The sequence below is a fragment of the Moschus berezovskii genome, chromosome 2 (assembly GCF_049115385.1).
Source record: "Moschus berezovskii isolate FMDL1 chromosome 2, NW_MosBer_1.0, whole genome shotgun sequence".
Taxonomy (NCBI): domain Eukaryota; kingdom Metazoa; phylum Chordata; class Mammalia; order Artiodactyla; family Moschidae; genus Moschus; species Moschus berezovskii.
The window spans coordinates 108,007,407-108,024,078 of NC_142461.1; the positions used below are offsets into that span (position 1 = coordinate 108,007,407).

Consider the following 16,672-nt stretch of genomic DNA (forward strand, 5'->3'; position numbering starts at 1 on the left):
TCCATAATTTGCTTACCGATAAGAGAGATTCTCCAACCAATGGCCTTCAAACAGGGTCAACTCCAAGCCAGAGTCCTATAATCCTTGCAGTAACAAGTAGTAATTATGGATTTTACTTTGAAAAAAATCTTGAATGAGTAACCTTGGGGAAAGTGGTGGATAAAATAGTTATCAACTATTTGCCTCCATTTTCCCATCAATAGGTAAATCTTTGATAATGGTTACCATCCATATAATGGCTCTTCTCTACCAAATTAAAAGTATTCCTTTAGAATAATGAAAGAAAGTTTACATTTTCATTGTTAATTTTATTTGCCAAAGCAGTATCACAAAGTGCTCGGATATATCAGAATTGGTCCTATTTGAAACCTAACAGGTAAGGTGGCTCCCATTATCATCAAACATTTGTTAGATTTAGATACCACAGATGATTGTAGGTAAAATTAAGTAACCACGTTGCTTTGGGAAGCACTTTGACCTTCCTCACCCTTCTGATCTCTTTCTAAATTCTTTTCCCCCAGAAGAAATCTCTTAAGCCCTCTGACTTATCAGGTTCTGATTTTAACTATTGCATCTGAGCTGCTAAGTCCTCCATAATTCTAGACTTCTCCATTTCCCCATCAGATTTACCTTTCCTTTGTCATAAATGAAGTGAAAGTGAAAGTTTCTCAGTCATGTCTGACTCCTTGCGACCCCATGGATATACAGTCCAAGGAGTTCTCTGGGCCAGAATACTGGAGTGGGTAGCCTTTCCCTTCACCAGGGGATCTTCCCAACCCAGGGATTGAACCCAGGTCTCCCGCATTGCAGGCAGATTCTTTACCAACTGAGCCACCAAGGAAGCCCCCAAGAATACTGGAGTGGGTAGCCTATCCCTTCTCCAGCAGATCTTCCCCACCCAGAAATCGAACTGAGGTCTTCTGCATTGCAGGCGGATTCTTTACCAATTCGGCTGCTAGTGAAACCCACTCCTTTATCATAAGCCCTCTTTATAAAAAGATGAAATGATAGGTGAATGAGTGGTCCTTTTAAAGTATAGGTGAGATCTTACCACTCCACTACTTAAGCCCTCTAGCTCATGTAGAGTAACATCCAAAGTTTTGACAGTCTCTACACAATCTAGCCCCCAACACTTGTCTAAACTCATTGCCTCCTGTGCCCAGACCAGGACCTTGGGCACATGCCTCCTATAGCTTGATCTGTTCTTTTCCCAAATGTCAGACTGACTGGCTTCCTTACCTTCCTTACTGTAACATGAGCTCACCAATTAATTCAAAATGCAGCGTTCTCCAACAGCCAAATTTCTGATAGCCATATCACTTGACCACTTAACTTTTTTCATAGTTAACTCCACAGAACATATATCATACTTAATTTACTTATCTGTTTATTTACCCTTTCCCCAACAACACTGAGTAGGGGAGCATAGTTAGAGGAATGATTTTTTTTTCCTGTGTGGTTACTTTAGCATTCCCTAGCATCTAAAATATTAGAGAAGGAAATGGCAACCCACTGCAGTGTTCTTGCCTGGAGAATCCCAGGGACGGGGGAGCCTGGTGGGCTGCTGTTTATGGGGTTGCACAGAGTTGGACACGACTGAAGCGACTTAGCAGCAGCAGCATCTAAAATAGTCACTGGTACATGGTAGAAGCTCAAGAGATATTTATTGAATAAATAATAAATGGCCCCTTAAAGTATGGAAAACAAACACATTTCTTTTCTATTAGAATGGCATAAATATCTGAATGAACACACTCAGATTCCCTTACTCAACAATCTGAACTGGAATATATTAAAAGAACAAGAGAATTGGTATTTAGTGTTGAGGTTTTCAAGATATGATAAGATAGATGTTATTTCAGAAATAAAACTGTATGCAGTTAAGAATACTAGAAAGCAGAAAATACAGAAACAGAGGAAGCTAGTCAATGGAAGGACTTGGAGCAAATACTCCCCACAGAAGTACAGCTACCAAAATTGACATGAGGTACCAACATTGAGACTCCATGAGGTCACTGAGAGGCAAATGAAAGTGGCCAGATTTTTTAAGAAAGTCACTCTATTTTGACTTGTTCCTTATTACAGATAGGATTGCCATGCTGAGGTTTGATGGCTTAAGATACCACCTCTCCTTGGTAGCATGTATTGTGCAAGCATCTTTGTAAAATAAGTTTGTTCTCCCAACTTATGTGTCTCTAGCAAGGGCATTTCAGGTATTGTGTTGGGCTAGTAACGAAAAGAACATTTTTAATCCTTATTCTGTGAATCCTGCTAAGCCACAGATCTAAACCGTTGTCTATCTTATAGAGCCAATCTAAGAGGGGCTTTACATTACAATGTAACATAAGAATCACTCCTTTAATTTTACTTTTACAAACAAAATTAATAAGGAGGTGGGGCATGTGAAGTGTAAAGGATTGCTTCTGAATGTGACTGGGGCATTGGCCAGATTTTAGAGTGGGTTCTATTGGGAGAGCATGGCGGTGAAATGACCTGGACCTAAGTAGTGGCTTCCCACTTTGGCCTGTGTGTGCATCTCCAGTTTTCCACAGTTTACGCTGTTTACTACCCATTGTCTCTTTGGTTGTGAGATCATTTATTATGGTTCCTATGCTATCATTTTTCTTAGGGTAGAGAAGTATTCCTTGATACCTTTGTTACAAATAACAGCAGAAAAATGAGAGAACTGAGATGATTTTATTATATCTGGTCCTCTTTACTCATTGAAATTAACTGCCATTGTAAGAATTTGTGTTTGCAACCACTGATTATCATCAGAGTTACTTCATGGCTACGAGGAAATTATTACTCTAAGGGGTCTAATGACTCATCTAAATTGATATTAACAATTTAAAAAAAATGTATCAGGCTATCTCAGACTGGCTTTCATTGACCATGTTGATACAAAGAATGAAGAGGCTCAAATTAATATTTTATCCAGCATAGGATTTAGGGACTGTGATTTACCCTGCATAAAATTTATTCAGCCAGCCTCCATGGTACAGGATTCCAGAATTCCCTGTAGCTCCGCTGAACTGACTGGAAACATGATAAGGCATCTAAATTCTGTAGGTACAGCCGTTCCTAGCAACCAATTTGATTTTTGACGGACAAAGAGCCCCAGGAAAGTAGCTGCCTTTGTACCTGAGAAAAAAAGAAATCCCAAGCAAGATAGACATGCCCTAATCAGTATGCTCTGGGTATGACAGCATGCAAGTGAGTGATCTATTTCGTTCTGAACCTTGGCTCTCTCAATGACAGAACACGATTTACTAGAACAAATCAAATAAATGTATTTGACTCCTGTTTTGACGTTTCAAAACGCTGAACCATATTTCCTTATGCAGCCCTCTGATTTCACATTTTTAATTTTGACTTTTTCTTATAAAATACTCTTTTCAGAATGAGAAATATTCATTGCAAATAGGAATGAATCAGGGTAGAAGTACTTTCAAACATTATGGAAAGAATTATTTCTGCATGGATATGATACCCTGGCAGATGTGGTTCCAAAATTACAGCCCTCCCCACCACCTCCAAAGAACGACTTGGAGACCTTGGCTGTGCAGTCAGCGGCCAGATGTCTCAGTATTCTGTGTCCCATTCTTGTTACAGTTACATGTGACACTGCTGCAGCGATGAGTGGAATTTTCAAGGGGGCGTTGGAAGAAATTGATGGCTCCTTACCCTGCTCCTCTGTGCAGGAATCCGATGATGAAGTTTTTAGCTGTGACAGCGCTGCCAGTGTTGATAGTGTCAATCCATCCACTTCTAGTCATTTTACTGGTAAGCATCTGAGGCTGTATCTCAGGTTGTACTCTACATTGTGTTGTATAGTCGATTCTTGAAATTTTCATCTGTATCGATTGGCTTATATTTGCCCCTCAGCTGTTTATCAAAACAGACTTAATTAGTAAAACATGATACCATTTTGGTTAATTAACTCTCAGTAGTCTACTCCTGTTTATCTCTACAGAGTGAGTATGAGAGGCCGAAATGAGTCCAAACTAAGGTAAGCAAATAGCAAGTGAAAATAATTTCCTGTGTGTCTTCAGCTTTCTGAAGCAGAGCCATCCTTTTGAAATCTAAATCACTTGAGCTCTTTTGAACGTCTAATACTGGTTAATGAGTTGTGGAATATTTGCAGTCCTGAGTCCAAAACATTCACTTCCAGGGTGAGAAAATGATGTTTGTTTTTAAAAGAATGCTAATCTGAAATGAAAGCCTTGGACACCCTTGAGAAGGAAATAGCAACCCACTCTAGTATTCTTACCTGGAAAATCCCATAGACAGAGGAGTTTGGCAGACTACGGTCCATGGGGTTGCAAAGAGTCAGACATGACTGAGCATACATACATACATATATACTTCTCCTATGCTATTAATGTGAACAGCATCATTTAATTTAGTGTGATATGTTCAGACTTGAATTTGTAGCCATTTTAAGTTGCATTCCTTGTGACAGATGCTCATATGAAGACTTTGAAACAGGCAAATCTTTTCTAACGTATCCATGTCCATTCAACACTATGTGATTTTAAAAATTATTTTTTAGAAATGTTAGTATCGTTCAAAGAAAAACTAAAAAAAGGTCAATAAAAGCCCCCTAAGTTCACCCTGATGGGTATAAATTTCTTTTTAAAGGTGCATTCCTTAAATAAAAGTAAAAATTATCCAACACAAAAGAGAAGTTTTTTCTTTTCCACGATAGTATTTCCTAGCATTATTTTTGTAGGGCATTTGTGTTTGGGGATTTTTTTTTTTTTTTTTTTAGCTCACCAAAACAACCTTTTAAAATTCACACTGACATTTATACAATGTGACCCCTCTAATTCCATCTTTAAACTTCCTCTCCCCAACCGCCAAGAATTCAAAAAATTGTTTGGTTTTCATGAATTCTCCATCATCACTGTTAGAAGGATTTAGGATTAAAATAGGTAAAACTTTATAACAATGTTTAGCCTCTGTATTATTTATCTCTTGACTAAAGTAGAACTTAGTACAAAGTATAAAACAGTAGGGAGAAGATAAAGGAACACTCAGGCAAAGGGAGAAAGCAATAGCTGTTTGGAGAATGAGATTCTCTGGTTACATAGGGAAGTCAGATTTATTGGGGGGATACATTTTGTTTGAAATTTATCAATTCCTTCCTGTCATCCACAGAAGAGCCTAGAAGAGCACTGAACACTGAATGATGCTTGAAAGTTAAAGTGAAGTCACTCAGTTTTGTCCAATTCTTTGTGACCCTATGGACTGTAGCCTACCAGGCTCCTCTGTCCATGGGATTTTTCCAGGCAAGAGTACTGGAGTGGGTTACCATTTCCTTCTCCAGGGGATCTTCCCAGCTCAGAGATCGAACCCAGGTCTCCTGCATTGCAGGCAGATTCTTTACCATTTGAGCCACCAAAGAAGCGAATGATGCTTAGACTCCTATATTGAGTGAACAGATTAATTTTTAGAGAATTTTTTACTTTCTTGATAAATAAAAATTATATATGTTTAATGTGCACAACTGGAGAAGGCACTGGCGACCCACTCCAGTACTCTTGCCTGGAAAGTCCCATGGACGGAAGAGCCTGGTAGGCTACAGTCCATGGGGTTGCAAAGAGTTGGACACGACTGAGCGACTTCACTTTCACGCATTGGAGAAGGAAATGGCAACCCACTCCAGTGTTCTCGCCTGGAGAATCCCAGGGATGGGGGAGCCTGGTGGGCTGCCGTCTACGGGGTTGCACAGAGTCGGACACGACTGAAGTGACTTAGCAGCAACAGCAGCAATACGCACAACATGATATTTTAATACACATATTCATTGTGAAATGATTACCACAGTCAAACTAATAAACACTGTCATCATCTCACATAATTACTTTTCTTCTTTTTTGGTGACGGTGAGAACGTAAGATCTCTTCTCTTGGCCAGTTTCAAGAACAAAATACATTATTTTTATAATTTCAGACAAATTTTTTAAAACTGGAGAGGGTGAGTGTGGGATGGTTTGGGAGAATGGCATTGAAACATGTACCTTGTCATATGTGAAACGAATCGCCAGTTCAGGGTCGATGCATGTTACAGGATGCTCAGGGCTGGTGGGCGGGGGTGACCCAGAGGGAGGATAAGGGGAGGAGGGAGGTGGGAGGGGGGTTCAGGAAGAGGGGTTCAGGAAGGGGAACTCATGTACACCCAGGGCGGATTCATGTCAATGTATGGCAAAACCAACCAATATAATATTGTAAAATAATTAGCCTCCAATAATAAATAATAAATAAAATAAAACTGTAGAGAAAGAGTCCACTGGATGCCCTTGTCCTTCAAAAAGCAACAGTATGCATTTAAATTCAAGACCCTCAGAACATTCTATTAAATACCTTCTGTGTCCCTTGAAAGCGCTCATTCTGAAAGTCCCAGAGAATGGCAGGGTCTCCTAGTATTTCTCAACTTTTTCCGCTTTCAGTTCAGTCGCTCAGTCGTGTCTGACTCTTTGCGACCCCATGAATCACAGCAGGCCAGGTCTCCCTGTCCATCACCAACTCCCGGAGTTCACTCAATCTCATGTTCATCGAGTCGGTGATGCCATCCAGCTATCTCATTCTCTGTCGTCCCCGTCTCCTCCCACCCCCAATCCCTCCCAGCATCAGACTCTAGCCACTCCTGAAAAACACCACCAACCTAGACCCTCTTTCTTTGAGATCTTCCTCCTCCAGTGCAGTGCAGCATTTCCACACAACTTTTTTTAAGCCTGCAGCATGCTTAAACCTCCTCCCTGGTGTCTGTGCTTCTCCTAAAGTTACAAATTGACTCTCTCCTGGAAAAATCAATTTCAGGCCTTCTCTATGCAAGGTGCCTATTGATTTCTATAGCTTGTGAGTTCACAAAGTACCTGTAATGTTCGTTTAAACACCATCAGCTCTTACAATTGCAGTTCAAGATACTTTCCAGATGAAAGTGATGTTCTGGTGGTTTAGAGGGGTTTGAAAAATTATGTCAGGCACTAGTTATGAGCACCTGAACAGTTCCCTGGAGGGTAAAAGTTTGAGTGGAGAGTGGTTTTATTTTGATGAAATAAACTATTTGATAACTATTTTGCTATCTGGTCATAACTTTCCTGTTTCATCACCGTGGCACAAGTTTGTGGAGGAGGAGACATCTACTGTGTACAGAGGAGACGGCAGGCTAGTAAAGAAAGCAGCTGCAAAGTTTGATTAGCTTTTTCAGCATTTTTGTTGCAAATTTTCAAGGATTTTGCAGGAAATATTTACTGATACTCCTCTGTAAGGAAACAGAGATAGGCATCATTGAACAACTTGTAATTGAATGTGTGGTCAAAACTCTGATTTGGGATAAACAGTGAGGAGGAGGGGCAAAAAAGAATAAATGGAAATGTAACCGTAATGGGTGGATTTCTGGTTTTCTGTGGGTTATTCACAGCCTGATTTCCAGCACAAAATTGGAGATTATTTTATAAAATTGGACAATTGAGGAAGAAACTCCATTTAAATTTTTTTAGAGTATCCAATGATCTTTTATAGGAGTAAGAAAAAAAGAATTAGTACTGACAACCCTCATTTTGAATTCAAAGAATTTTAGAACTTGTAGAGCCTTTGAGAACATCTAGATAGATGCCCTTATTTTACAGATATGGAGACCACAGCTCAGGGAGATGAACTTGACAAGAATCCAGATGTGAGATAGTGGCAGAGAACTTTATTGTAGATCCCTAGAGGGCTGGCCTTTCTCTAGACTGTGCTGCTGTCTAACAGGTCTGCTTCGTCACTGACTATTTAAGTAGAGGACCCAAATCATCAAGTCAGACACGCTTTATCTTTTGTGCCATCTCCTCTTAGAAACAGTGAGCATATCTTTTGGTGAAGGTAATTGGCACCTCATCTTCTGTTGCCTTTTTTTTTTAAGTTGGTTTTTATAGAAAGTATGATTATCTCCTGGCTGTAATACAACACCAGTGATGAGTTTATGAATAAATTCAATGAGCCTAAAGAAATAATGGACAGAGAATTCAATATGAGTGTGAATGAACAATTCCTCTTCCTCTTTCTGTGACAGGGCAGACTGTTGAGACTTTGTGTGTCCCTGACAATGATGGAAATATCTTACAGCAAACGTGTTATATGTTTACATGAATGAAATTGGTTTGTCTTGGTGACATAATGCTGTTTGTGATAATCTGAAAATATTATGATGAAAATAGGTGAGATGCAGTTTGCAGTGTGCATCTTCAACAGCAGCTAACAAATAGAAGTTTATTTGATTTACTTAGAAATAGAACCCTAAGCATTCCACTTTTGCCAGAAGGGTGAATGGTCATCCTGGATTCCTTGAAGAAAAAAAAAAGATAATGATACCCTTCCATCCCTTGAACTCCAGGACCCTACATTACTTGTTCAATAATTCAAGACTTCAGAAACCCACTTACCTTGCATTTCAATGAGACTCAGTCACAGCTTCTGACTAAATGCAGTAATTATATTCTGTTTTACTGGTTAGGTAAAGAATTGGCTTTCATATTTGCTTGTTTTAAGCCCTGTAAAACTTAAATTTGACTTTAAATATAAAAACACAATTAGACCAAGTTTCAAATGAAATTTTATATGTCAATATCATAGTAAATCTAGGAAAACAGCACATTACTTGTGGTTTTAACTCTCAGGTATTATAAGAAGCTAATTATAAAGATAGTTCTGGTGGTGTTAATGTACTATTTCTCACATCATTCAAGGGATAAGACCCTATTAGCGTGAAATCCAAAATAGAAAACCATAGAAAAATCTTCCATTTTCACACATTTATTTTTTTTACTTGGGATATCTATAGATGCAATAGATATTGTAGTGGTATTTCATGAACAGTACAAGAATTAGAGTTGAATTAAATAGTAAGGACACCACCTTTACATTAATGATCAGAATATTTTTGTCTGACAATATAAGTTGTTTACAAATATTTCTTACAGTATTTGAGTTTTTAAGCTTCTTGATAAGAATCATACTTTGGTTTTAGGGTCATCCAGAGTGATCTTGGGCAATAAAGAGATGATTATCGAACTGTAAAATATTGTGACTTGAAAAATGGATCCAAATGAATTTAGGTGATTAAAATTCTACTAACCATTCTATTAACAATGGTTCTACTAACCATTCAAAGTCTTAAGACCTTTTGGCTTTGGTTAGATCACCAGAGGTTGACTGGCATTCTAATTGTTGTTTGTGATGGTGATGATAAAATCATAGTGCCTGAAGCAAATGTCCTTGTGTTTCTCAAAAGATTTTAAAATTCATCATGCAAATCAGGCAATCCGATGCTTTCTGACAGCTCGAGGGAAGTATATTTGTGTGCATGTGAATGCAAAAAGGAATTAAACCTGGTTCTGTTAAAAAAAAAAAAAAAGCCAGTTGCTATTTCTGAATTGGCTGCAGTATTTAACCATTTCACTCTGGAAAGTACTTGTTTGTACTCTGAAAATGTTGCTTCTTTTTTGTCTGAACCATTTGGAAATAAACTGGGAATGTGTTAGGGCCACAGAATTGTTGTACCATATGTTTTATATGTTCAGCTACAGTGATCTGGCATGAACTATAATAGTTAAATGTCTGAAATTTACTGAATTCTATTGAGAGTTAGATTAAGGTTAAAAGTACAGTTTTTAAGCATAATGAAGAAAGAGCAATCATAATAAATATAGCAAAACATAAATACTTTATTTTCAACCAAAGGTCAAAACGTAAAAACTAGAAAGGTATTTTCTTTGAATGATGTTTAATTTTCAGGTAGGGAAGTATTTGTAGCGAGATAAAATTGAAATGGACACTCAATTTTTTGCATTTGGTTTTATCTCATCTCACAAGTATTATAATAATGGAGTGGTAATAAAGATTTATGTAATTTACAGCTCTAGAAATCTGCAAGAAATGTTATGAAACTTGATTTATATAAATCACTTTAAGATCCTTCATGGACATCTGCAGTGGTCTTAGCATGACAAAAAATAAAAACCTAAAAACAAATTCTATTAAAATGATTACCAAAGCACTGTGAAAGCTGATAAAGACTGCTTCAACAAATACTAAAAGCACTAGATATTTCTGGCTGAATTACAATAGTGGGTACCTTAACTGTGATGTTTGGAGGCTGAAATGCATTCAGTAGTATATATTTTTATGCTCGATGATAATGTTAGTAGATATAAAAATTGTACATATTTTAGTTTTAAATCATATTAATAAATGACTTTATTCATGAAGAATACTTAACATATTCATTTTAAAATTTGCACTAATGCCTACAGTTTTCTACATTTAAAAAAATGTATATATTTTGAATCTTAACAATGCCAGCATTTGGGATATTTAATTCCATCTTTGAGGAAACTTGTTTGGAAGAAATAAAGACTATTAATTTTAAACACAGTTAATTTTTCTAACTTTTTAGCCTATAGTATTTCACAATTTTTTCAAAGCTGTTGCCCCTTATCTTCTTGCTATGTCAGCTGTGAGTGTTTCCTGTTTGCTGTTTCTATGGCAACCATTATGTTGACTTAGAGTAGTACATATTTCAGATATATACATTCATAATTCTAGACACACACACACACATACACACTCACGTTTAGAACTTTTTACTTACTAACAGAATTGATTAATCTATTATGATGGTCATTAATCAGTACTAAAGTACTATGCTAAGATCGTGGCTGCATAAAACATATATCATGTATTTGGCCTAGATTTAAAAAAAAATATATGCATAAAGCTAGAGGAACTGCAAAAGCAAACCGAGGAGTAAACTTAACTAAAATTTACAGATACTAACAAAGAAGCATATATATTTAAAAAGTCCTCTCAAAATGAGATATTTTGATGAAAAATTAAAGAATGAATGAAATTCAGTATAACAACCTAAATAAGAATTGTTATTTTCAGCAGAGCAACTCTTACTTTTTTTAGCATTCACTAGTTTTGCAGCTAGAATATGGAAACTGTTGGAATTTATCTTTGCAATATTTTAAGTTCCTTGATGTCAAGAACTGTGTCTTTTATTTCCCCCACATTGTTGTTGTTGCTGTTCAGTTGCCCAGTCGTGTCCAGCTCTTTGTGACCCCATGGACTTCACCATGCTAGGCTTCCCTGTCCCACACCATCTCCTGGAGTTTGCCCAAGTTCATGCTCATGACATCGGTGATGCCTTCCAGCCATCTTGTCTTCGGATGCCCTCTACTTCTTCTGCCCCCGATCTCTCCCAGCATCAGGGACTTTTCCAATGAGACATTTGTTCACATCAGAAGACCAGAATACTGGACCTTCAGCTTCAGTATCAGTCCTTCTAGTGAATATTCAGAGTTTATCTCCCTAAAGATTGACTGATTTGATATCCTTGCTGTTCAAGGGACTTTCAGGAGTCTTCTTTAGCACCACATTTCAAGGGCATCAAGTCTTTGGCATTCTACCTTCTTTACAGTCCAGCTCTCACAACCATATGTCTCCCATATTACTTAATGTTAATAATCATAATAGCAAGCTTTATTAAGCATTGTCATTTGCCAAGCATTGTACTAGATGTTTTAAATAAATTATTATTATCATTATTATTATTTTGAGTTTCATTATAGAATTTATTTTCCAGAGGTTCCTTTTTTTTTGACCACACTCAGTGGTTTATGAGATCTTAACTCCCCAACTAAGGATCGAACCCAGGCCACAGCAGTGAATGCACCCAGTCCTAACTGCTAGGTCACCAAGCAATTCCCCAATTATTTTGATTCTTTTAATACATGGTCCTAAATAAATTTATTTTTGATTGGTATGTTCATGACTTTTTATAAAACGTACATGTCTTAATTGATCAAATGATTTCTGTCATCTTAAACAAGAAATGAGTGAACTGAAACAGGCTAACTATATAGAAATTTTTGGGTTGGCCAAAAAGTTCATTCAGATTTTTCCATAAGATATTACAGGAAAACCCGAATGACCTTTTAGGCTAACCCAATAATTAAGATTGCTGGATACAATTTAGGGTCTTCTTCAGTGGGTGCAGACCCATATGAAAAATGTTTTTATGTTCATGAAGTTTCCAACTATGCATATAATATTGTCAGTATAAATGAAATCACTTTCCATACTTCCTACAGTTTTAAATTTATTAATATCAATATAAAAATTCAATATTTTAAGATGAGAACACTGAAATATTTTTAATATATTTAAAGTTTATTACTTAAAAATAAATATTAAAAATTTAGCTTTAATTTTTGCAATATTTTCCCTAGAGTGAAAAATTATAAAGAAACTATATACTATGCAGTTTTTAAAATAATATATGGAACACCCATAGAATAGATTACCATGTGGCCACTAAAAAGAATTGAATAAATGTATCCACTGACATAAAAATATATTCAAATTAATAAATAATTCACATTAATTGCAAAATTATTTTGCAGATTCATCCCATATGTAAAATATTACACATGAAGTATGAAGGCAATAAGATCTAGAAACAGAAAGAGAAACACATATTTTCTATTGTTGCTGTTGTTCAGTCACCCTGTCATATCTGACACTTTGCAACTCCAAGGACTGCAGCACACCAGGCCTTTCTGTCTGTCACCATCTCCCGAAGTTTGCCCAAGTTCATGTCCATTGTATTTTTCTACAGAAACAGAAAATCTTAAGTTTTCTCTGAATAGTACGGGTAATGGCACAGGTAATTTAAATTATCTATATATTTCTCAATATTTCACGATATCTATATATTTTCTCAATTTATATTAATATATTTTAGTTTAAGACTTATTGTCTCCATTTATTATAATAGCTTTCTAAAATTTTTCACTAATACAATTACTGCTGCTATAACATGCTTTTTTTCCCTAAGATAGAAATCATAGTTCGAAGGTATCATTTTAATTGCCCTCCAGAAAGGTTTACCAATTCATGTGCTCACTTCTAGTAACTGAAGTAATCCCCCTAGTTAGTTACCAAACTAATTAGGCATTTTTTTCTCTCTCTCTATGTGCATATATACCTGGCCAATTTGGTAGGGAAAGACTGATATTTCCTTATATCTTTCACTTGAATTTCTCTGAATAGTAGAAAGCAAATTATTTACATATTTATTTACCCTTTTTATGTGTATAAGTGGTCTACTTTAGTTCTTTTATATCATGATTTTCTCTTATTTTATATTAAGTATTATTACATTAACATTTATGTGATAAGATCCTTCCTATTTAGTCACTGGTCTTTCAACTCTGTTTATGTTTGCCACAGAACAATGTTATGTAGTCAAATATACTCATGGATTTGGCTTTTAAGAAATGTTTAGGCAGATCTCATCTCCCAAGATTAATTGCACGCAAATAATCTCCTCTAAAACTTTCATAAATTTCTATTAAAAATTTAGATCATTGGACCAACTGAAAATTGTGTTGGCACACTGTGTAAAATAAACAATTTTTTCCGTTTTTCTAAAATCATATCTTGAGTAATATAATATTTGCTATTTGAAGTTCTGTCCTCCTCTTTAGGAACTCTATTCCGTTCCGTTCCGTCACTCAGTCGTGTCCAACTCTATGCGACCCCGTGGACTGTAGCCTACCAGGCTTCTCCGTCCATGGGATTCTCCAGGCAAGAGTACTGGAGTGGGTTACCGTTTCCTTCTCCAGGATCTTTCCGACCCAGGGATCGAACCCGGGTCTCCTGCATTGGAGGCAGACGCTTTAACCTCTGAGCCACCAGGGAAGCCCAAGAACTCTATTAGTTCAGTTTAATTCAGTTCAGTCACTCAGTCATGTCCGACTCTTTGCAACTGAGTGGACTGCAGCACACCAGGCCTCCCTGTCTGTCAACAACTCCCAGAGTTTACTTAGACTCATGTCCATTGAGTCAGTGATGCCATCCAATCATCTCATCCTCTGTCATCCCCTTCTGCCACATTAGGTGGCCAAAGTATTGGAGTTTCAGCTATTCTTCCAGAGTATTCAGGACTGATTTCCTTCAGGATGGACTGGTTGGATCTCTTGCAGTCCAAGGAACTCTCAAGAATCTTCTCCAACACCACAGTTCAAAAGAATCAATTCTTCAATGCTTTCTTTCTTTATAGTCCAACTCTCACATCTATACATGGCTACTGGAAAAACCATAGCTTTGACTAGATGGACCTTTGTTGGCAAAGTAGTATCTTTGGTTTTTAATATGCTGTCTAGCTTGGTCATAACTTTCCTTCCAAGGAGCAAGCATCTTTTAATTTCATGGCTGCAGACACCATCTGCAGTGATTTTGGAGCCCAGAAAAATAAAGTCAACCACTGTTTCCACTGTTTCTCCATCTATTTGCCATGAAGTGATGGGGCTGGATGCCATGATCTTAGTTTTCTGAATGTTGAGATTTAAGCCAACTTTTTCACTCTCTTCTTTCACTTTCATCAAGAGGCTCTTTGGTTCTTCACTTTCTGCCGTAAAGTGTGGTTTCATCTGCATATCTGAGGTTATTGATATTTCTTCTGTCAATCTTGATTCCAACTTGTGCTTCATCCAGTCCAGCATTTCTCATGATATACTCTGAATATTAGTTATTCTCACATAATTATTACTTGAATTTTATAAGAATATTGTCAAACTACCAAACAAACCATGGCATTGGAGTTACATTACATGCTATGCCATTGGAGTTACATTACATTTATAGGTTAATTTGAGCCACAAGGCAAATTGACATCTGTATAATTCCATTCCAGGAATACCAGATATCTTTCCGTATTTAACTGTCATTCTACCCACAGAAGAGTTTTGTGCATTTCTTCTTGCAGTATATTTTTCTTGCTGAGTCCCTAAGTTTTTAAAATATTTTTATACCTATTAGAGACTTTTAAAAATAATCCTATTTTTATTCAAACTTCTAATATGATGAGCTGAAAAATATTTTTCTTAATATTAAGATCATTGTTACCTTTGAGTATGAAAGTGAAAGTCGCTCAGTGGTATCCGACTCTTTGCGACCCCAAGGACTGTACAGTCCATGGAATTCTCTAGGTCAGAATACTGGAGTAGGTAGCCTTTCCCTTCTCCAGGGAATCTTCCCAACCCAGGGATCAAACCCAGGTCTCCCAAATTATGGGCAGATTCTTTACCAGCGGAGCTACAAGGGAAGCCCAAGAATACTGGAGTGGGTAGCCTATCCCTTCTCCAGCAGATCTTCTCAACCCAAGAATCAAACCAGATCCTCCTGCATTGCAGGAAGATTCTTTACCAACTGAGATATCAGGGAAGCCCGCCTATGAGTCTACTTTAAATAAAATGTGCTTCCCAGGTGGGGCTAGTGGTAAAGAATCCAGCTGCAAGTGCGGAGGACATGGCAACCCACTTCAGTATTCTTGCCTGGAGAACCCCGTGGACAGAAGAGCCTGGTGAGCTACAGTCCATGCAGTCGCAAAGAGTCAGACTTGACTGAAGCAACTTAACATGCATGAACACAAGAGGTCCTTAAAAATGTTCAAGGTTACTTTTAAAATGTTCCATGAAAGAAAACAAAGCTGAAAGCATCACTTTTCTTGATTTCAATCTAAATTACAAAACCATACTAGTTAAAGCACTATGATACTAGGATAAAAACACAGAACAATGGAACAGATTCAGTTCAGTTCAGTCAGTTCAGTTCAGTTGCTCAGTCGTGTCCGACTCTCCGCGACCCCATGAATCACAGCACGCCAGGCCTCCCTGTCCATCACCAACTCCCGAAGTTCACTCAAACTCATGTCCACAGAGTCGGTGATGCCATCCAGCCATCTCATTCTCCGTCGTCCCCTTCTCCTCCCGCCCCCAACCTTTCCCAGCATCAGAGTCTTTTCCAGTGAGTCAACTCGTCTCATGAGGTGGCCAAAGTATTGGAGTTTCAGCTTTAGCATCAGTCCCTCCAATGAACATCCAGGATTGATCTCCTTTAGAATGGACTGGTTGGATCTCCTTGCAGTATAAGGGACTCTCAAGAGTCTTCTCCAACACCACAGTTCAAAAGCATCGATTCTTCGGCGATCAGCTTTCTTCACAGTCCAACTCTCACATCCATACATGACCACGGGAAAAACCATTGCCTTGACTAGACGGACCTTGGTCGGCAAAGTAATGTCTCTGCTTTTTAATATACTATCAAGGTTGGTCATAACTTTCCTTCCAAGGAACAGATTAAACACCCCTAAAATAAACTCAGGCATGTTTGGCCAACTAATATTTTACAAGGGAGTCAAAAACACTCAATTAAGAGAGGGTAGTCTCTTAAATAAATGATACTGAAAAAACTGTATATTCACATAACAATAATGAAACTGCACCCCTGTCATATACCATTCACAAAAATTAACTTGAAATGGACCAAAGGCTTAAATGTAAGGTGAAACTGCAAAACTCCTAAAGGAAAATATACGGGAAAATCTCTCTGGTTCGTCTCGGCAATGAATTTTTTGAATATGACACTAAAAGCACAGGCAACATAAACAAAAATCAACAAGTAATACTATACCAAACTAAAAAGCTCTGCACAGCAAATAAAATGATCAACAAAATGAAAAGCAATCTATGGAATGGACAAAGTATTTGCAAATAATATATCTGATAAGGAGTTAATATCCAAAATATATAAGAAACTCATGAAACTGAATAATAAAT

General features: G+C 37.2%; 1 long non-coding RNA gene across 1 annotated transcript in view; it reads left to right on the forward strand.

Moving 5' to 3' along the window:
* The window catches only part of LOC148778581 (uncharacterized), a 38,686-nt gene that overhangs the window by 11,162 nt on the left and 10,852 nt on the right, over nt 1–16,672 (forward strand). Inside the window, exon 2 of the long non-coding RNA XR_016038838.1 lies at nt 3,616–3,786. This is a non-coding gene — a long non-coding RNA (uncharacterized LOC148778581). The remainder of the gene's footprint in view (nt 1–3,615; nt 3,787–16,672) is intronic.